The sequence below is a fragment of the Stenella coeruleoalba genome, assembly GCF_951394435.1.
Source record: "Stenella coeruleoalba genome assembly, chromosome: X".
NCBI lineage: Eukaryota > Metazoa > Chordata > Mammalia > Artiodactyla > Delphinidae > Stenella > Stenella coeruleoalba.
Genome location: NC_137152.1, coordinates 57,877,433 through 57,900,482, shown reverse-complemented (window position 1 = coordinate 57,900,482; position 23,050 = coordinate 57,877,433). Strand labels below are relative to the sequence as shown.

Here is a 23,050-nt window from a genome sequence, read left to right as displayed (position 1 = left end):
AAAATGGTAGAAATTTAAAACGCAGAAATGAAGAATGCCTTTTGCTTATTTGTTTTTGTTTGTTTGTTTTTGCGGTACACGGGCCTCTCACTGTTGTGGCCTCTTCCGTTGTGGCGCACAGGCTCCGGACACGCAGGCTCAGCGGCCATGGCTCACGGGCCCAGCCACTCCGTGGCATGTGGGATCTTCCCGGACCAGGGCACGAACCCATGTCCCCTGCATCAGCAGGCGGACTCTCAACCACTGAGCCACCAGGGAAGCCCAAAGAATGCCTTTAATGGGCTCATAAGTAGACTCAACACAAATGACTAATCAGGAAACTCGAACATAGGTTGACAGAAACTCCAAAGTAAGGTGAAAAACTAAGGGAAAAAAACCATCATTCAAGACAAAACTATAGAGACAGTAAAAAGATCAGTGGTGGCCAGAGGTTAGGGGATGGAGGGAGAGATAAACAGGGAAAGTACAGTGGATTTTTAGGGCAGAGATTCTGTATAGCAGTTTAATCTTGGATGTATTGTCATTATAAGTTTGTGCAAACCCATATAATGTACAACAGTACACTGAACCCCAATGTAAACTATGGATTTGGATGATGATGTGGTTTTTTTCCCTAATAAATTTATTATTTATTTATTTTTGGCTGCATCCAGTCTTCGTTGCTGCACACGGGCTTTCTCTAGTTGTGGCGAGTGAGGGCTACTACTCTTCATTGCAGTGCACGGGCTTCTCATGGCGGAGGTTTCTCTTGTTGTGGAGCATGGGCCCTAGGTGCGCAGGCTTCAGTACTTGTGGCATGTAAGCTCAATAGTTGTGGCTCACAGACTCCAGAGCACAGGCTCAGTAGTTGTGTGCACGGGCTTAGTTGCTCCATGGCACGTGGGATCTTCCCAGACCAGGGCCTGAACCTGTGTCTCCTGCGTTGGCAGGCAGATTCTTAACCACTGTGTGACCAGGGAAGTCCCTGGATGATGATGTGTTAATGTAGGTTTATCAGTTGTAGCAAAAGTACCACTTTGGTGGGAAATGTTGATAATGGGGGCAACATTGCATGTGTAGGGGAAGGGGTATATGGGAAATCTCTGTACCTTGTTTTCAATTTTGTTATGAACCTAAAACTCCACTAAAAAGGTAAAGTCTGTTTAAAAAAATGACTAACTCAAATCCATACAAAGAAATAAACAGGGCCAGGAAAACTTATTACATGGGTAAATATAAATGATAGAATATATTTTTTACCCTTTTCTTCTAAAATGATTTAAAAGAGAAATGCATACAAGGAGATCAGCTCAGTGCTTTGTGACCACCCAGAGGGGTGGGATAGGGAGGGTGGGAGGGAGGGAGACACAAGAGGGAAGAGATACAGGAACATATGTATATGTATAACTGATTCACTTTGTTATAAAGCAGAAACTAACACACCATTGTGGAGCAACTATACTCCAATAAAGATGCTAAAAAAAAATGAGAAGTGCATAAAAGATACAAATACAAAACAAGTATAAAACAGCATTGTTGGGTTACAACATGTAAAGGCCTCATTTGTATGGCTACAGCACAAAGGAGAGAGGGTGCAAAAAAAGAATTATTGGAAGATTCCATACAATGTTGGACATAACTTAGTATTAATCTAAAGTAGATGATTTCAAGTTAATATGCATATTATAATCTCTTGAGCAACAATTTTAAAATAAACTAAAAAATACACTACAAATGAGTTTCCTCTTGCCAGCAATTGGTATTTATAGGTTTAAAATTTTTTTAATCATTCTATTATGGGTATAGGGATATCTTTTTTTTTCATTGAATTTCTGTAATTGCAAATGAGCATCTTTTCATTTGCTCATTTGCCGTATCTGTATTTTCTTTGGTGAGGTGTTTGTCCAGATCTTCTGGCCAATTTTTAATTGGTTTTTTTGTTTCCTTATTGTTGAGTTTTAAGAGCTCTTTGTATATTAAAGTCCTTTATTAGATATGGGGTTTGCAAAATTTTCTCCTAGTCTATGGTTTTTGTCTTTTCATTCTCTTGACAGTGTTTTATGAGCGCAAACATTTTTTTAAATTTTTGGGACACGCTGCGCGGCTTATGGGATCTTAGTTCCCTGACCAGGGATCGAACCCAGGCCCCCTGCAGTGGAAGTGCAAATCCTAACCACTGGACCACCAGGGAATTCCAGAGCAAACATTTTTAATTTTAATAAAGTCCTACTTATCAATTTCTTTTTTGATGTCGTATCTAAAACTCATCACCAAACCCGAATTCACATATTCTCCTGTATTTTCTTTTAGAAGTCTTACAGTTTTCCATTTTCTACTTAGGTCTGTGTTCCACTTTCAGTTCATTTTTGTGAAGGGTGAGGGCCTCAAAATAGGTTCACTTTTTAACCTGTGGACATACAATTGTTCCAGCACCATTTGTTGAAAAGACTATCCTTTTACCATTGTACAGCCTTTCTGCCTTTGTCAAAGGTTAGTTTGCTATATTTGTATGGGTTGTTTCTCAACTCTATTCTGTTCCATTGATCTATATGCCTATCCTTTTACCAGTAGCATGCTGTTGTCATAACTATAGCTTTACAGTAAGTCTTGAAACCAAGTGGTATAAGCCCTCCAACTCTGTGCTTCTTCTGCACTATGTTACTTGTTATAGATAATTTGCCTTTCCATAAAAGGTTTAGAATCAGCTTATGAATATCAACAAAATATTCTGGTGGAATTTTTATGTAAATTGAATTGAATCTACAGCTCAAGGTAGGAAAATCTGACATTTTAACAATCTTGAGCTTTCCAATCCATGAACAGAAAGTATCTCTCCATTTATTTAGATCTTCTTTGACCTCAACAGACCCTGTACATATTTTTCATCAACAGACCCTGTACTTATTTTGTTAAATTTACACCTAAGTACTTCATTTTCCTTTGGTGCAACTGGAAATGTTATTTTTTTTTTATTACAAATTCCAATTGTTCATTGCTGGCATATAAGAAAATAATTGTAAGAGGCACATGAAAAGCTGCTCAACATAACTAATTATTAGAGAAATGCAAATCAAAACTACAATGAGGTATCACCTCACACCAGTTAGAATGGGCATCATCAGAAAATCTACAAACAACAAATGCTGGAGAGCATGTGGAGAATAGGGAACCCTCTTGCACTGTTGGGGGGAATGTAAATTGATACAGCCACTATGGAGAACAGTATGGAGGTTTCTTAAAAAACTAAAAATAGAATTACTATATGACCCAGCAATCCCACTCCTGGGCATATACCCAGAGAAAGCCATAATTCAAAAAGACACATGCACCCCAATGTTCACTGCAGCACTATTTACAATAGCCAGGTCATGGAAGCAACCTAAATGCCCATTGACAGATGAATGGATAAAGAAGATGTGGTATATATATACAATGGAATATTACTCAGCCATAAAAAAGAACAAAATTGGGTCATTTGTAGAGAAGTGGATGGACCTAGAGACTGCCATACAGAGTGAAGTAAGTCAGAAAGAGTAAAACAAATATCGTATATTAATGCATGTATATGGAATCTAGAAAAATGGTACAGATCAACTGGTTTACAAGGCTAGAGACACAGATGTAGAGAACAAATGTATGGACACCAAGGGGGAAAAGCAGGGGTGGTGATGGTGGTGGTGGGATGAATTGGGAGCTTGGGATTGACACATACACACTAATATATATAAAATAACTAATAAGAACATGCTATATATTAAAAAAATAGAATTAAAAAAACAAAACAGGGCCTTCCCTGGTGGCGCAGTGGTTGAGAGTCCGCCTGCCGATGCAGGGGACGCGGGTTCGTGCCCCGGTCCGGGAAGATCCCACATGCTGCGGAGTGGCTGGGCCTGTGAGCCATGGCTGCTGAGCCTGCGCATCCGGAGCCTGTGCTCTGCAACGGGAGAGGCCACAACAGTGAGAGGCCCGTGTACCGAAAAAAAAAAAAAAAAAAAAAAAAGATTTAAAGGAATAAAGAGGAAAAAGAAAATAATTGACTTTTGTATAGTCTAAATGTATCCTGCATCCTTCTTATCCTTGCTTATTAGTTCTAGATTTTGGGGTTACTTTTCTTACTGTTTTCTAACTCTGCTTTTAAAGAACTACATCACCGTACAGAATACCTCTCTCTCGTAATTAAAGAAACTGTGCATCAGTTTGTCATCACAGGTGTTTTTTTTAATGGAACGATGTTTCCAATACTGTATTATGAAAAAAATACTGTATAATGAATATGACTGTATGCCATAAAATTTTTATAACACTTCATTCAGTATTGTATAGGCTATCATATTGATTACACTAGGCTACCATAAAGCAATCATATTGCTGCTTCTTCATTGTCAATGCATAAATGATTACACCTGTAACTATATGTTAATTTCTTTTTTCACATTATCTTTTCATTTTTGGTATCTAGTGTTAGTAATATGTATAACATCTACATGCTTTGTATCATATAATACTGATGGAGGTACTGATAGACATCTAGTAAACAGATGACATAAGCTTATGATCTCGATAAATACAGTAGAGTACTGTAAATGTATTTTTCTTATGATTTTCCTAGTAACATTTTCTTTTCTCTAGCTTACTTTATTATAAAAATACAGTATATAATACATATATCACATAAGACATGTATTAATCAACTATTTATTTTATTGGTAAATCTTCTGGTTAAGTTCTTGAGGAGTCAAAAATTTAATATGTGGATTTTTGACTGCCTGGAGGATTGGTGCTCCTAACTCTTGCACTGTTTAAGGGTCAACTGTACTTGCCAATCATGTATCTGGTAAGAGACTAGTGTCCAGAATACACCAAGAGCTGTTATAACTCAATAATGAGAAGGCAAACATCCACTTAAAAATCAGACAAAATATTTAAATAGACATTTCATCAAAACAGATATATGAAAAGCTAATAAAAAAACATGGAGGGAATTTCCTGGCGGTGCAGTGGTTAGGACTCCACGCTTTCACTGCTGAGTGTGTGGGTTCAATCCCTGATCCGGGAACTAATATCCTGCAAGCCACAGGGCGCAGCCAAAAAAAAAAAAAAAAAAACAGGAAAAATTCCCTAATTCATTAGTCATTAAGGAAATGCAAATTGAAACCACAATGAGATGCAATTTTACTCCAATAGAATGCAGTAACATGTAGACAGAAATGTAAAAATCATTAACCCTCCTACATTGCTGGTGGGAATATAGTATGCTAAAGTTACTTTGAAAGAGAATTTGGAAATTTCTTAGAAAGTTAAACATAAATTACCAAATGATCCTACAATTTACACATAAGAGAAATGAAAAGATACTCACACAAAGATTTCCATGTGAATGTTCACAGAAGCATAATTTATAATAGCCAACAAAACAGAAACAACCCAAACTCTCAAGTGTTTAATACAGAAACAAAAACTGGTATACTCGTACAACTGAACATTATGTGCAAACAAATGAGATACTGAATGAAATACTTCAAAATAATTAACCTATGTAAAAGAAATCAAACACAAAGACTACAAGTTATATGATTCCAATTGTATGAAAGACCCAGAAAAGGCAAATCTGTAGAAGCAAAAGTAGATTAGTGTTTGCCTGGGGTTAAAGGTGGAAACGGAGATTAAATGTAAACTACTATGAGGGATGTTACTGGAATGGTGAAAATGTTATAAAACGTGATTATGGTAATGGTTGCAGAGCTCATTAAATTTACTAAAAATTATTTAATTGTATACTTTAAATGAGCAAATTAAATGGTATGTAAGTTTTATCTGAAAAACAGTTGATTTTTAAAATTGGAATGGTCTAAACACCACCAAAAGAAGACAGACAGACATTGTCATATGGGATAAAACACAAGCCAACCCACCTATCTATTTACTCTAATTATCTGACCTAAAAACCCAACCACCAACCTACTTACTGTGAAACACACACCCACACAAACTTTACATATACAAAAAGATTAAAAGTAAAACATGAAGAAAGACATAGCATGAAATACTAACCAAAGAAAAAAGATGAGAATCTATACTAATTTGAATCAAACAACAGAACAAGAAGTATTATCAGAGAATAAAGAGGAACATTATGAAAAGATAAAGGGGTGACAGCCCCCAAAAGATATAATAATCCCATATGCATATGCACCTAACAACAGATTCTCAAAATACAGAAGACAATAAATCATAGATGTGAAAAGACATATAGGCAAATTAAAAAATAGTTCGAGATTTCAACACTGCTCTCTAAAAAGTTAATAATAAATCATAGGTGTGAAAGGATATATAGATGTGAAATAAATAAATCATAGATGTGAAAGGATATATAGGCAAATTCAAAAGTAGTTCGAGATTTCAACACTGCTCTCTAAAAAGTTAATAATACAGTCAGAAAACCAGAACAAATATGGAAGGCATGAACAACACTATCAACCAACTTGATATAATTATAGAACACACCAAACAATAACAATAAAATACATATTCTTCTAAAATACACATGTGTAACACTACCAAGATAGATCATGTTCTGGTCTATAAAACAAATCTCACTGAGTTTAATTAATAATAATATAAAGTGCACTCTAAAATATAAAATTAAACTAGAAATCAATAACAGAGATATCTGGAAAATTCCCAAATAACTGAAAATTAAACAACAAATGTCTAAATAACAGAGATCAAAGAGAAAGTCTAAAGGGAAATTAAAATTAAAGACACTGAACTAAAAGACAAAGAAAATATAATACATCAAAATCTGTGGGATACAGCTAAAGCAGTGCTAATGGGGAAGTTTATAGCACTAAAATAACTATACTGGAAAATAATAAAGACCTAAAATCAGTAACCAAAGCTTGCATTAAAGAAACTAGAGAAAGAAGAGCAAATAAAGCAAGCAAAAGGAAGGAAATAAGAAGATCTAGAACAGAGATCAAAACAAAAAAAAATACCAAGAAAATCAATAAAACCAAAACTTGGTTCATTGAAAACACTGAACAACACAGTTTTGAACTGCATGGCTCCACTTATACAAAGTTTTTTTTTTTTTTTTCTCAATAGTAAATACTACAATACTACATGATCCACGGTTGGTTGAATCCACAGGTACGGAGGACCTGTGGATATAGACAGCCCGTCTATAAGTTAGTTATACATGGATTTTCAACTGTGCCTAGAGTTGGCTGACCAAAGCAAACAAACAACAACAAAAACCCACAGAAGAGAAAGAAACTATAAATCATCAGTATCACAAATAATGCCAAAGACTTTAAGAGGAAAATGAAGGAATACTACAAACAACTTTATGCTTATGAACTTGATAAATTACATGAAATGGAATAATTATTTAAAAGACGTAGACTAACTACCAAAACTTGCTCAAGAAAACCCAAATAGCCCTATATCTTTTAAATAAATTGGATTGGGATGTTACTAACCTACTAAAGCTGAAAACTTCAAGCCTAGATGGTTCCACTGGTAAATTCTACCAAACAATCAAGGAAGAAATAATACCAATTCTATACAATCAATTCCATTAAAAAGAAAAGTAGTGAACATGGTCCAAATATGAAACCAGTATTATCCTGCTCACAAATCCAGAGAGAAACACTACCAGAACATTACAAATCAATACATCTAATGAATATAATAGATGTAAAAATTGTCACAAAATGTTAGCAAATCAAATCCAGTAATATTTAAAAAACTGTATTACAGTCAAGTTCATCTAAGGAATATAAGGTTAGTTCCACATTCAAAAATCAATGAAATTCCATATCAACAATTTAAATAAGAAAGACCACACAGTCATCTCAATAGATTTAGAAAAAGGAACTTGAAAAATTCATACTTTCATGGTAAAAACTCTCACAAAACTATAAACAGAATGGGAAGTGCTTAACCTAATACAGAGCATCTATATAAGACCTATAGGTAACAGATACTGGAAAGAAGGAAAGTATGCCCTCCCTCTCTACCCTACTCAACACTGTATTGGAAGGCCTACCAGTTCAATAAAGCAAGAAAAAAATTATAAGGCACACATGTTGGGAAGAAATAAATTTTAAAGGCCTTTATTTGCAGAAAACATAATTGTCCATCTGGAAAATCTCAATCTACCAAAAAAAAAAAAAAAACCCTTATAACTAAAAAGTGAGTTTAGCAAGGTTGCAGAATATAAGGTCAATAAACAAAAGTCAACCATATTCTTATACAGAGTTACAAATAATTGGAGCTTGAAATTAAACAATAAAAATAATTCAATTTATAATAACATCCCCCAAAATTAAGCTCTTATATATAAATCTAACAAAGCAGCATCTATATGCTAGAAACAACAAAATATTAATGAAATAACCAAAGAAGATCTAAATAGGAAAAATACCATGTCTATGAATCAGAAGATTCAGTAAGATATTAAATCTCCCCAATCTCATCTATAGATTCAAAGTCATCCCAATCAAAATCTCAGCAACCTCTTTTTGTGGATTTTTAGAAGATACTTTTGCAAATAAGAGTGGGACAATAAAATGGGAAGAGAGCTTCTCCAGAGATACAGCACAAAGGGAAGACTTAACCTGAGGGTGACATAGTCATTTAGGAAAACCAGAGGCTACTACCCTAGGTCAGCAACCCTGCTCACTAAGAAGTGGTGTCACTCTGAGAAACGCAAGCCACTTCCTCTACCCTCAGCTCCAGATCAGCAGTGCAGAGGTTTTGCCAAGGGGCAGAGGTAGGCTGTAATAACAGAGAGCTCAGAGGTATCCCCAAGGGAACCAACTTAATTTGGAACACACTGGGGAAAGTTCAATCCTAAAACTACTCCCAAAAAGAACAGAAATTTTGGTGGTAAACAATTAAGAGGACACTGGTAACTACAGGAGAGCAACAAACTAAAGGAACACCAGTTAGAAGTTTACCAGAGACCAGAGAAAGAGACAGATAGAAGAGCCCTCCTGAGGTCTGTATGTTCTCAGATTACAGTGGAATTAAACTAGATCAACAACAAAAAGATAACTGGGAAATTCTGAAATACTTGCATTTTAAATAACACACTTCTAACTAGCACATGGATCAAAGACGAAATCTCAAGAGAATTTAAAATAAATTTTGAGCTAAATGAAAATACAACTTGCCAAAAGTTGCAGGACACAATGAAAGCAGTGCTTAAAGGGAAATTTATACATTGAACGCATATATTAGAAGAGTATAAAAGTCTAAAATCAAAAACGTAAGCTTCCACCTTAGGAAACTAGAAAAGAAGAGCAAATTAAATCCAAATTAAGCTGAAAAAAGTAAATAATAAGACCACAGCAGAAGTCAAATTAAAAACAGCAAATACACAAAATCAGTAAAATCTAAAGCAGATTCTTTCAAAATAGCAATAAAATCAATAAGCCTCTAGCAAGGATAACTATGAATTAAACAAAGAGAAGACACAAATTACTAATATCAGAAATGAATGAGGGGGCACTATAGATTCCATGGACATTAAAAGGATAATAAAGGAATACTATGAGTAACTATGCCTACAAACTTGATAATCTAGATGAAATAGATCAATTTCTTGAAAGAAACAATTTACCAAAACTCATACAAGGAGAAACAGACAATCTCATTAGAACTATAGCTATTAAAGAAATGGAATCAATAATTAATAATCTTCCAAAACAGAAAGCACCAAGCACAGATGGGTTCACTAGTGAATTCTAGCAAATATTTAAGATATTTTAACAATTCTCTACAATATTTTCCAGAAGACAGACGCAGAGGGAGTACTTCCTCAATTCTATGAGGCCAACATTACCCTGATACCAAAACCAAAGACATTACAAGAAAACTATACACCAATACCTCTCATTAACGTAGATAGACAAATCCTCAACAAATTAGCAATCTGAATCCAACAATATAAGAAACAAATTATACACCATGACAAAGTGGGGTTTATTCCAAGTATGCAAGGCTAGTTCAACATTAGAAAATCAATAAATGTTAACCACTGCATCAATAACTAAAGAAGAAAAATCACATGATCATATCAATAGATGCAGAAAAAGCATCTGACAAAATCCAATAACCCATTCATGCTAAAAACTCTCAGCAAACTAGGAACATAGGGGAACTTCCTCAACTTGATAAAGAGCATCTACCAAAAAGAATACAACTAACATAGTTAATGTCAGAAACTAGAAGAATTCACACAATGATCAAGAAGGCGGCAAAGATGGCTCCTCTCACCATTCCTTTTCAACAATGCACTGACAGTCCTAGTTAATGCAAGAAAAGATAAAGAAAAGGAAGTAAACGGAATAGAGATTGGGAAGGAAGAAATATAACTGTCTCTGTTCAGAGATAACATGTCCATCCGTTATAGAAAATCCTAAAGAATTGACCCCCCAAAACAAAAACAAAAACAAAAAAAACTTGGAACTAATAATTATACCAAGGTTGCAGGATACAAGGTAAATATACAAAAGTCAACTGCTTTCCTATATACCAGCAATAAACAAGTGGAATTTGAAGTTAAAAACATAATACTATTTACATTTGCACCTCCCAAAATGAGGATATAAATCTAAATATGTACAAGATCTATATGAGGAAAACTACAAAACTCTGATGACAGAAATCAAATAACTAAATAAGCAGAGATATATTCCATGTTTACGGAGAGGAAGAGTAAATACTGTCAACATGTCAGTTCTTCCAAACTCAATCAATAGACTCAATGCAATCCTAATCAAAATCCCAGCAAATTATTTTGTGGATATCAAAAAACCGATTCTAAGTTTTATATGGAGAGGCAAAAATCCAGAACAGCCAGCACAATACTGAAGAACAACATCATGGGACTGATACTCTCTGACTTCAAGACTTACTATAAAGCTATAGTAATCAAGACACTGTACTATTGATGAAAAAATAGACAAACAGGTCAATAGAACAGAATACAGAGCATAAGCCCAGAAACAGACCCACATAAATACAGTCAACTGATCTTTGACAAAGGAGCAAAGAATATAATAGGGGAAAAAAAAGGCAGTCTTAATCAACAAATGGTGATGGAACAATTGGACACCCACATGCAATAAAATGAATCTAGACACAGACTTTACATCCTTTACAAAAATTAACTCAAAATGGATCACAGACATAAATGTAAAATACAAAACTATGAAATTCTTAGAAGATAACATACGAGAGAATCTAGATGATCTTGGGTATGGTGATGACCTCCTAGATACAATACCACAGGTAAGATTCATGCAAAAATAATTGGTAAGTTGGACATCATTAAAATTAAAAACTTCTGCTCTGCAAAAGACACTGTCACAAAAAGAAGATACAGACTGAAGGAAAATATTTATAAAAGACATATATGATAAAAGATTGTCATCCAAAATATACAAATATGCTTAAAACTCAACAATAAGGAAACAACCCAATTTAAAAAATGGGCAAAATGCCCGAACAGACACACCTCACCAAAGATATACAGATGGCAAACAAGCATATAAAAAGACATTCCACATCATTTGTCATTAGGGAAATGCAAATTAAATTAATGATGAAAAACCACTATATACCTATTAGAATGATCAAAATCCAGAACACTGATAACACCAAATGCTAGCAAGGATGCAGAGCAACAGCAACTTTCATTCACTGCTAGTGGGAATGCAAAATGATACAGCCACTTTGCAAAACAGTTTGGTAGACTTTTACAAAACTAAGCATACTCTTACAATATGATCCAGCAATCACATTTCTTGGTATTTACCCAAAGGAGTTGAAAACTTATACTCACAAAAACCTGCACACAGATGTTTGTAGCAGTTTTATTCATTAATTGCCAAAACTTGGAAGCAACCAAGATGCCCCTTTGTAAGTGAATGAATGAATAAGACAATGGAATCTTATTCAGTGCTAAAAAGAAATGAGCTATCAATACATGAAAAGATAAGCAGGAACCTTAAATGCATATTATTAAGTGAAAGAAGCTAATATGAAGAGGCTACATATTGTATGATTCCAACATCTAAGATTCTGGAATAGACAAAACCATGGAGACAGTAAAAAGATCAATGGTTGCCAGAGGCTAAAGGGGAGAGAAGTATGAACTGGCAGAGCAGAGAGGATTTTTAGGGCAGTTGTAGAAAAACCAAGAAACAAGAATATTTGAGGAAAAAAAAAAGGTTAAAGCTGGAGCACTCATACCACCTGTTTTCAAGGTTTACTTCAAGACTTATTATGCAGTATCAGCAAAATGACTGACACGTGGCTCAGTGGAACAGAACAGGGTATGTAGAAATAAACCCATACATATATTCAACAAAACAGTATTGGAATTATTAGAGGATGAAGGAATGGGCTGACTTCAAAAGAGCATAAGGCAAACGTTTTAGGTTATGAAACAATTCCATATTTTGACTGTAGTGATGTCTATACTATGGAATGTGAAAACTCATAGAACTTTAAACTAAAGAAAGTGAATTTTACATTATTTAAATTACACTTCAAAAAACCTAAATGAAAATTTTAAAAACCAGACACTACATAGTGAGAAGATCAAAATCATGATATATTAAGATAACGGAAAGGACCAGCAGTGAGTATGTATATAACATACCTGAATTCAGGGTGGGGGTGAGAAAGGTATATATACGAAGGAGAGTTAAATTCTCATCATCTAGGGTGAACAATCAATAGATAATGGCTAAAACTTAAAAATAAAAAAGCTATACTAGGGCTTCCCTGTTGGCGCAGTGGTTGGGAGTCTGCCTGCCGATGCAGGGGACGCGGGTTTGTGCCCCGGTCCAGGAAGATCCCACATGCCGCGGAGCGGCTAGGCCCGTGAGCCATGGCCACTGAGCTGCGCGTCCAGAGCCTGCGCGTCCAGAGCCTGCGCGTCCAGAGCCTGTGCTCCGCAACGGGAGAGGCCACAACAGTGAGAGGCCCGCGTACCGCAAAAAAAAAAAAAAAGAAAAGAAAACAAAAGGTATACTAGCATATTATTTAAATATATGGATCTAAGTAACAGAAAAATCAAAGTTCAAAGTGATTTAGTTACCTTTGAGAATGGAAAATTAAGGAGTAAGGGAAATAAGACACGGGGTTTTTAAAAACAAACATAAAACTACACAACTCTACTATATGCATATAGAACTTTTATTTTTAAATTTAAATTTTCCTTTTTTTTTTTTTTTTTTTTTTGCGGTACGCGGGCCTCTCACTGCTGTGGCCTCTCCCGTCGCGGAGCACAGGCTCCGGACGCACAGGCTCAGCAGCCATGGCTCATGGGCCTAGTCACTCCACGGCATGTGGGATCTTCCCGGACCGGGGCACGAACCCGTGTCCCCTGCATCGGCAGGCGACTCTCAACCACCGCGCCACCAGGGAAGCCCCGGTCACTGCTTTCTAAAACATCATGGATACTCTGCTTCCAAGAGAGCTTCCCGGATAAGTTCCAGGGAGGGTAGTTGACATGATAGCGCTGGAGAAGGGGACTATATGTATAGAGTTTGGTGTTTCAGGCATCTGTCTCTCTCTGCTGACTTTCCAAGTGCCCTTTAGACATAATCAGGGATATATACACATTCTGAACAACAACATTTACTGAAAAGAAATATCACATGAGGTATGGTGTAAAATAACCTGGAAATGTTCAAATCAAGTCATAATTCTCACTTCCAGACAGGTTATAAATTTTGAGAACATATTAACAAAACTGTCTTCCCCATCCATTTCAAATACACCTACAGATACATCATAAAGCAAACAATATCCTTGAGCTGTCAATATTCAACCATGACTATGGGTGGATCAGTCCCCATATAAACCTCAAGTTCCTCATCTGTGAAATGGTTTAACAATTATTCAGAACTTTTAAGCAACACTTATTTAGAACTTTTAAGTTCCAATGAGTTGATGAGTAAAGTACGTCCTATGTAGCAAATACTAAATAAATAGAAGTGATAAATCTATTTTTATTAAAATGACAGAGAACCTTGAAGCAATGTTCAGAATCCTGCAGGACTAAACAGGCTTCATATATAACTTGGGATCTGCAGTTGTAACCTCTCTCATCTCTGTACAACTCAGGTGTTCATTATAAGGTATAAGACATATTAATACAATTCAGAAGCACAAGCCAGAGGGCCATGAGACTTCTTTATTGAAAGACGGGCCCAGCCTGACCCCTCTCAATTTTCTCAGTGATCTCCAAATATCAGTTATCTTTGTCTGCTTTGTCTTCAACCTATCAATCTGTGAAAAGGTAACAGAAATCTCTTTATTTAGTCTAATGAAAGCTGTTCTCTCCAATCCTTCAATATTCTTCACAGGTCCCCAAATTATATTTTGTATACTATTTTGTTATCCATAATGCAGACCAAAACTAAGGAAGCAATATTCCCTATGCCTTCCATTCAGATTTCAAATATGAATACAGGGTAATTACAAAAAAAGAATATTTGATGAAAGAATGCCCAATCTACATAGCATAAGAAATTCAATGAATCCCAAATAGAAGAAACTCAAAAAAGATCCACACTGAGCTGTAGTATAATCAAAATGTTGAAACCCAAGAAAAAGAGAGAATCTTTTTTTAATTTATTTTTGGCTGCGTTGGGTCTTCGCGGCTGTGTGCAGGCTTTCTCTCGTTACTGAAAGCAGGGGCTACTCTTCACTGTGGTGCGCGGGCTTCTCACTGCGGTGGCTTCTCTTGTTGCGGAGCACAGGCTCTAGGCACACAGGCTTCCGTAGTTGTGGCTCACAGGCTCTAGAACGCAGGCTCAGTAGTTGTGGCACACAGGCTTAGTTGCTCTGCTACATGTGGGATCTTCCCAGACCAGGGCTCAAATCCGTGTCCCCTGCATTGGCAGGTGGATTCTCAACCACTGCGCCACCAGCGAAGCCCCCATTTTTTCTTAATTTATGCATTTATTTATTTATTTTTGGCTGCACTGGGTCTTCATTGCTGCATGCCGGCTTTCTCTAGTTGTGGCGAGCGGAAGCTACTCTTCACTGTGGTGCACAGGCTTCTCATTGTGGTTGCTTCTCTTGTTCTGGAGCACAGGCTCTAGGCATGCAGGCTTCTGTAGTTGTGGTGCGTGGGCTCAGTAGTTGTGGCTCGTGGGCTCTAGAGCACAGGCTCAGTAGTTGTGGCGCACGGGCTTAGTTGCTCCGTGGCATGTGGGATCTTCCCGGACCAGGGATCGAACACATGTCCCCTGCATTGGAAGTCCCTCTTTTCTTGCTTTTAAGATTCTCTTTTTGGACTTTCCTGGTGGCCCAGTGGGAAAGAATCCGCCTTCCAACGCAGGGGACATGGGTTCGATCCCTGGTCGGGGAACTAAGATCCCACATGCCATGGGGCAACTAAGTCCACACACCACAACTACTGAGCTCACGTGCCTCAACAAGAGAGCCCGTGTGCCACAACTACAGAGCCCACACACTCTGGAGCCTGCGCGCCACAACTATAGAGCCCATGTGCCCTGGAGCCCATGCGCCACAACTAGAGAGAGAAAACCCGCACACCACAACTAGAAAGAAGCCCGCGCGCCACAACGAAAGATCCCGCACGCCTCAACAAAGACCCCGCATGCCGCAACTAAGACCTGATGCAGCCAAAAAAAAAGCAAGAAAATAGAAGTAACTCATCATCAGAAACCATGAAGGCCAGAGGCAGTGGAATGACATATTTTAAATGCTGGAACAAAAAAAAAAGTTCTGAATGGTACAGATGAACCAGTTTTCAAGGCAGAAATAAGAGACACAGATGTAGAGAACAAATGTATGGACACCAAACACCAAGGAGGGGAGGGGGGCGGTGGGATGAATTGGGAGATTGGGATTGACATATATACACTAGTATGTATAAAACAGATAACTAATGAGAACCTGCCGTATAACACAGGGAACTCCACTTCGCTGTACAGTAGAAACCAACACAACATTGTAAAACAGCTGAACCCCAATAAAAAAAAATAATAATAATAAATAAAGTAAAAAAGAAGCCAGAAAGAAAAAAAAAAAAGCTCTGAATCAACAAATCTATTTCTGACAAAACAATCTTTCACAAAGAAGGGCAAGAAATCAACTTATGGCATGACAGCGTGAGGAGCTCGACTGTCCTGCTCCCCACTGAAACTGACGAAACCTGTTAAAAAAAGAAACCCAACCATTTAAAGCCTCTGGAAATGGTTCTAAGGACAAACAACAAATGAAGAAACATCTATTCAAGAACATCTTTTAAAATTCACTAAGAAAGGTAAGCCTACGGTATTTGAACCAAGCCTACTTTCTCCCTCCCACCCTTCTTCTCCCATCCCAGCTCAAGGAACGGGAGACTCTACTCAAGACTCCTGAAGCCAAGAACACAGGGCTCCCTCTCCACCCTCCCCCAGTCCCATTTAGAGAGCTTTCTTCCCTGGAAGAACAGGACATCAGAGTTTCCCATCCAGCCACCAGCTGCCTGTTGCTAGGGCTGAGTCCTGAGCAAGTGTGGTTTAGAGGAACGGGTTCCCTTCTGCCACCTAACCCCAGGTGGTGGAATGTAGACTCTAATTGGGTGTGGTACGTGGAGAATACTGGACCCTGAACATCCTTGCCCTGGGCTGTGAGAGAAAGGCAAACTGAGAGGACCTCTGGTGGCACCCTCCCCTCCACTAAGCGCTCAGCTAACCGAGCAGAATTGTCTCTCAGAGAGAAACTTGCCATTGTCCCTACCCCCACCTCCAGAGACCAGACTCAGAGCTTTAGCTTGAGGGAAGAAGCAGACATTAAAACGGAGCACCTATTCTCTTCTCAAAGGAACTGAACTGACTTCATTTGCAAGACCATGGAGAAAGTCAAGCCTAGAGGAGCCCTGAAAAAACAGTGAGGTTGTAAAGAAAGGCAATTGGGAGAAGATTCAAAATATAGGCTAAACTGTAGGTCAGCTAGTTTGCAGGTGAGAACTGGGCAATAAGGCAAATGGGAGGAACCCTCCTACAGCCAGAACAAATATCAAGCACTAACTTCAGCAACTATTTCTTCAAATGACCCACTATTTGACTGACTTAGTTTTCAGAATAGTTTATGCCCTAGGGCATTATGGAAAACAGTTAAACAATCAGTTCACAGTAAGTGGAGGATGGCTGCTGGGTGTGGTCAGAGACAGTCAGCTCTAACAAAACCCATCATCCTAGGGTGGTGGTGGGTATATTCAAATTGCACCTCCCCAAGGAGCAACATCAGGGAACTAACCTTGTGGGAAAGGAGACTACAATGAGATACCACTTCACACCCTCTAGGATGGCCAGAATTGGATAAAGTCAGATAATGACAGGTGTTGGTGAGAATGTGGACAAGTTAGAGCCCTCGTACTGCCGGTATGAGTGTAAAATGATGCAGCCACTTTGGAAAAAAGTCTGACAGTGTCTCAAACTATTAAACACAGAGTTAACATATGATCCAGCAATAACACTCTTAAGTATACACCTAGAAAAATGAAAACATGTATCTACACAGAAACTTGTACACAAATGTTTTAGCAGAATTATTCTTGATAGCCTAAAGGTGGAAACAACCCAAATGTCCACAGATGGATGAACAGATAAACAAAATGTAGTATATCCATACTATGAATGGAACATTATTCAGCCATAAATGGGATGAAGTACTGATACATGCTACAACATGGATGAACTTTGAAGCATTATGCTAAGTGAAAAAAGCCAATCACAAAAGGCCATTTATTATATGATTCTATTCATATGAAATGCTCAAAACTGGGAAATTTATAGAGATAAAAAGTAGATTGGTGGTTACCTAGGGATGGGCAGGTGGGGTTGAAGGGGATATGGGTTTATGGCTAAAGCATATGGACTTCCTCTTGGAGTGATGAAAATGTTCTAAAATTGACTGTGGTGATGGTTGCACATATACTAAAAACTATTGAATTGTATACTTTAAATGGGTGATTGTATGCTATGGGTGATTGTATGCTATGAATTATACTTCAATAAATCTGTCAAAAGAGAACTGAAGGAAAAATTAAGACATTCCCAGATAAACAAAAGCTTAGGGAGTTCACTGCTAACAGACTTACCCTACAAGAATTGCCAAAGGGAGTTCTTCAGGCTAAAATGAAAGGATAATAGACAGTAACTCAAAAGTATATGAAAAAATAAAGCACATGGGTAAAGGTAACTACATAGGTAAATATAAAAGCCAGTATTATTGTACTTTTGGTTTGTAACTCTTATTTTTTTCTATATGATTTAAAAACAAATGGACAGGCTGATTCTAAAATTCATATGGAATTGCAAGAGGCCCTGAATAGCCAAAACAATATTAAAAAAGAACAAAGTTGGAGGACTGACACTTCTCAATTTTAAAAATTAGCACAATCTACATCAATCAAAACAGTGGCACTGAGGGCATCCCTGGTGGCGCAGTGGTTGAGGGTCCGTGGGTTCATGCCCTGGTCCAGGAGGATCCCACATGCCGCGGGGCGGCTGGGCCCGTGGGCCATGGCCACTGGGCCTGCACATCCGGAGCCTGTGCTCCGCGGCGGGAGAGGCCACAGCGGTGAGGGGCCCGTGTACCACAAAAAAAAAAAAAAAAAAAAAAGTGGCACTGGAATAAGGATAGAAACAGGTGGGGTCTGAAAGACCAAAAACAAACCCATACATCTATGGCCAACTGATTTCAACAAGGGTGCCAAGACCATTCAATGGGGGAATGAACAGTCTCTTCAACATATGGTGCTGGGACAATTGGCTATGCACATGTAAAAGAACGAAGTTGGACCTCACATCACATATAAAAATTAACTTAAAATGGATCTATGACATAAATATAAGAGCTAAAACCATAGAACACTTAGAAGAATAAATAGGGATAAATCTTCATGACCTTGAATTTGGCAAAGAATTCTTAGATTTGACACCAAAAGTACAAGCAACAAAAGAAAAAAAAATAGACTAAGTGGACTTCAGACTTTAAAAATCTGTACACCAAAGGACATTACCAAGAACGTGTAAAAAACGTATACAGAATGGGGAAAAATTTGCAAATTATATATATGATCAGTCTACTATCCATAATATATAAAGTATAACTCAACAACAAACACCCAAATTTAAAAAATGGGCAAAGGGCTTGAATAGACATCTCTGCAAAGAAAATATACAAATGGCCAACAAGTACGTGAAGATGCCCAAAATCATTAGTGATTAGGAAAATGCAAATCTAAACCACAATGACATATAACCTCAAACACACTAGAATGGTTGTAATTTTAAAATTAAGCAAACAAACAAACAAAAACAGGAGATAACAAGTGTTGGCAAGGAGGTACGGTAATTCTATGTTTAACTTACAGAGAAATTGTCAAACTGTTTTCCACAGTGGCTGCACCATTTTATATCCTAGCAACAATGTATGAGAGTTCCAATTTCTCTATTTCCTTGCCAACACTTGTTTCCTGGTTTTGGTTTTTTAATAAATTAGACTCTGTCCTCAATTTAGAAGAAATTTCACTTGGCCCCTGTTACTGTTACCCAGATAACAGGCACTTAAAAATTCATCTTTTTTATTGACTTTTAAAATTTTCTCTTCAAAATGTATAAAAAATAACCCATGCTAGAAAAAGTTCATTATGTCACAAAAGTTTCAGAAATGCATGGGAAAAAGAATCACTTTAAAATAATGGTTACCTCTGGGGAAGAGGTGAGAGATGCAATCAGGGATGGGTACACAGAGGACTTCAACTATAATGGTAATGTTTAATTTTTTATGTTTGGTTGGTGAGAAAAGAGATTCACTGTATTATTCTTTATATGTTTGTATATGCCTTAAGTATTTCATAACATATATAGAAAGCCCCCCAAAAAAGACAAAGAAAGTTAATCTAACAATTCCTTCACCACTCACTACCACCACCAAAAACAAAAACACTAAATCATACTAGACATAGTATTCTACAACTTACTTTCCTCACATAACAATACATTATAGCATTCTCTAAATCAAAAGAGTGTAAAGAGGTAAATCTGTTTCCACAGCTTCAAAATATTTCATAATACAAATGTCCCACAATTTATTCAAACATCCTCCTATTGATGGATATACAGGCTGTTTCCAGTTACCTGTCACAAAAACAAAGCTACAAAGGCATCCTTGTTCATATGTCCTTATACAATGGTACATTTATTTCTGTAGGATGTATTCTTAAAAGTCAGACTATTAGGTTCCAGTATTTAGTCAAGTGGTACCTGTATTTTTTATTTCCCTAAACACTGGCAGATTATTTTTTCAAAAGGTTACAGCAATTCATACTCTCCAGCAACGTATGAGTGAGATATGGGCATTTCTTGAGTGAAATTTCTTTTAACCACATAAGCATTTAATAGATTAAATTCAGTTTTACTGTCTTCCCCATATAGTAAACATGTTATGATATTATGCTTAACATAAATTTATTTTCACCAAGAGATCTGAACACAGGAAATTTAGCTCTTTTCTTACTCAGTGAGTAATCAAACTAACAATCCACAAAATAACGTAGCAACTCCCACAAATATTATCTATACACACACACACAAACACACACACACACACACACCTCTACCTCTGACATGCTTCCAGAACAAATGTTAAGTATTATATGCCCAAAAGTCCTTATTTGGGGTATATATAAAGGGCATAGAAAAAAAAATTTTAATCTAGCCCATATGTTACAAACTGACTGGTTTATCAAAGCTACTAAGTTTGCACATGAAAGGCAGCCCGAAGGAATTAAGGACGGGTAGGCCCAACAGGTTAGGCAGTTCCTGAAAGCGCTCGAGGGAGACAGAATCTTTCATTTTAGGGCGTCATGGTGTCAATAAAAACCCATTTTAAAAAGTAAAACAAAGAGGAAAACGACCCAGGATCGCTCCTAGGACCTAGTTTGTGCAACCACCTATCCTCATCCGTGACAGTAAGGTGATTACGGAGAGAGAAATTCTCCGATATTTTGAAGAGAGGAGAGAGAGAAAGATGAAATGCAGGCCGGCTCCTCCCCCACTCAGGCAGGCCACGCGATCCCGAAGTGTGTAACCTTGCTAACGGTCACTCTTCTACCCGATGTGAGGTTCAGCACTCACCACAACACAAATATCGGCGAGTTCTTGGACACTCCTTAGTAGATTCGTCCTTTGGCCGCCTTTCCATATCTGGTACGCCTGCAGCGCTTACACGCCATGGAAACGCCGCCATCTTAGGTCTTAGATAAGCCCTAAGGGATAGGGCGATAGAAACCTGAGTTGAGCGTCACAGCCAAATAGCGCCGGCGCCCAACCGCCGTGCACTGCCCAAATGGCTCCCCCAGCAACGTGACCCAGGCGCCCTGCGGCCCCCCCGCAGTGTTCCTGCCCAATTGCGCTTCCTGTTACAGCATTTACCTCCGCTGAAATTCCCTCGTTATTTCCCATTTTCTTTCCCTTCATTTCTTTCTTCTTTTTCCATACCAAATTGCTTTTATCTTTGCCCCGACTCCTTTCCACATTTCCACATCTCTCGTTCTAGTCAACTTTCATTTACCTCACATGTGTATAGCATTTTTTAATAGACAAACCTATCTTTCTGTTATTTTACCAAATTATCACAACATTATAAGGTAAGCTGGGAACTGATGTTCCCTGTTTTATAGATGAGGAAACTAAGGCTTAGAGAGATGAACCAATTTTCCAAAAGCTGCAACAGCTAGTGAGTGTTAGAGTGTACAAAACCTAATTCTTTTCATTCCACTGAGCTCCGTGCTCCTATAGATCATGGTCTACTTCAACCAGCTAATTGAAAAGATGAGAAAACTGTACAGAGATGGGAAGGGTTTAGGCCTAAATTCATACAATAAGTCAATGACAAAACTGGATTCAAAACAAAATGCTTCCTTGTTTAATTCTGTAACAGAAAGCGTCTTTAAAAAGTGGCTGGGGGGGGGACTTCCCTCGTGGCGCAGTGGTTGAGCGTCTGCTTGCTAACGCAGGAGACACGGGTTCGTGCCCCGGTCCGGGAAGATCCCACATGCCGCGGAGCGGCTGGGCTCGTGGGCTCGTGGGCTCGTGGGCCATGGCCGCTGACTCTGCGCGTCCGGAGCCTGTGCTCCGCAGCGGGAGAGGCCACAACAGTGAGAGGCCCGTGTACCGCAAAAAAAAGTGGTTGGGATGCTGTTCTCCAGCCCCAAAATTCCTTCTTTTAGACTTCGCTCAACTTCTGACTCCTCTAAGAAGCCTCTATATTAATCAAAACGTGTATCTTTTTTGGTCCCTCTCCGTAAGGAAAAATACACTAGCTGGATGCCAGCCCCCAAAACATTTTTTTAAACTGAGACTCAAACTTGTTTGTGCAAAATTACATGTGAATGGTGTGGAAGGTTAGTGGGGGAAGGTTCGTGCTGCACAGTTAAGGAAAAGACAATTTAGAGGTCTTAATTCCTTTCCAAAGGAATAGTTTCTACATTCTAAAGTTATCATTAGTTTTCTACAAGAACCCAGCATAGAACATCTCTTATTCTATTCATTTACATCATTACTTTCTCTTTCTTTATGTTGATATTGTCACCCTCAAATAGGAGGTAATGGTAGAGAACTGTATAAACATCTGGGCCTTGATGTGTGGCCATTTTTATGTAAAATACTGCATAGAGCCGACCTGTGTTGTCAGTAATCTGTGTAGTGAGGTGAAAAGGACTTAGCTTAGCTTAAAGTATGTCATTTCCTGGGGTTTAGACATGTTTGAGCACAGTTTGGAAACTGGGTGGTAGGGCAGACACCAGAAATCAATTGCAAGAAGAACTGCTGAACTCTTGAGAAAGAATTCATTTTAAGAGAGGATGGAGTCAGGCAGACAACCTAGGGTAAATGGAGGGACAATTCTGGGTATTGCAGGAGATCTGTGACTTCAACTATCTTTTCCTATCAAGTGGCATATCTCTTGGTTGTACTACAAAATATATTTATTTTAAGCTAGATATACAACATCTCTCTGCAGT

At 37.8% G+C, this 23,050-nt stretch overlaps 1 pseudogene across 1 annotated transcript in view; it reads right to left on the bottom strand.

Moving 5' to 3' along the window:
* The window catches only part of LOC307180290 (dnaJ homolog subfamily B member 6-like), a 92,972-nt pseudogene extending 71,671 nt beyond the window's left edge, over window positions 1-21,301 (bottom strand). Inside the window, exon 1 of the transcript XR_013831749.1 lies at window positions 21,165-21,301. The product of XR_013831749.1 is annotated as a dnaJ homolog subfamily B member 6-like (transcript). The remainder of the gene's footprint in view (window positions 1-21,164) is intronic.
* Between the last annotated feature and the right edge of the window lie 1,749 nt (window positions 21,302-23,050).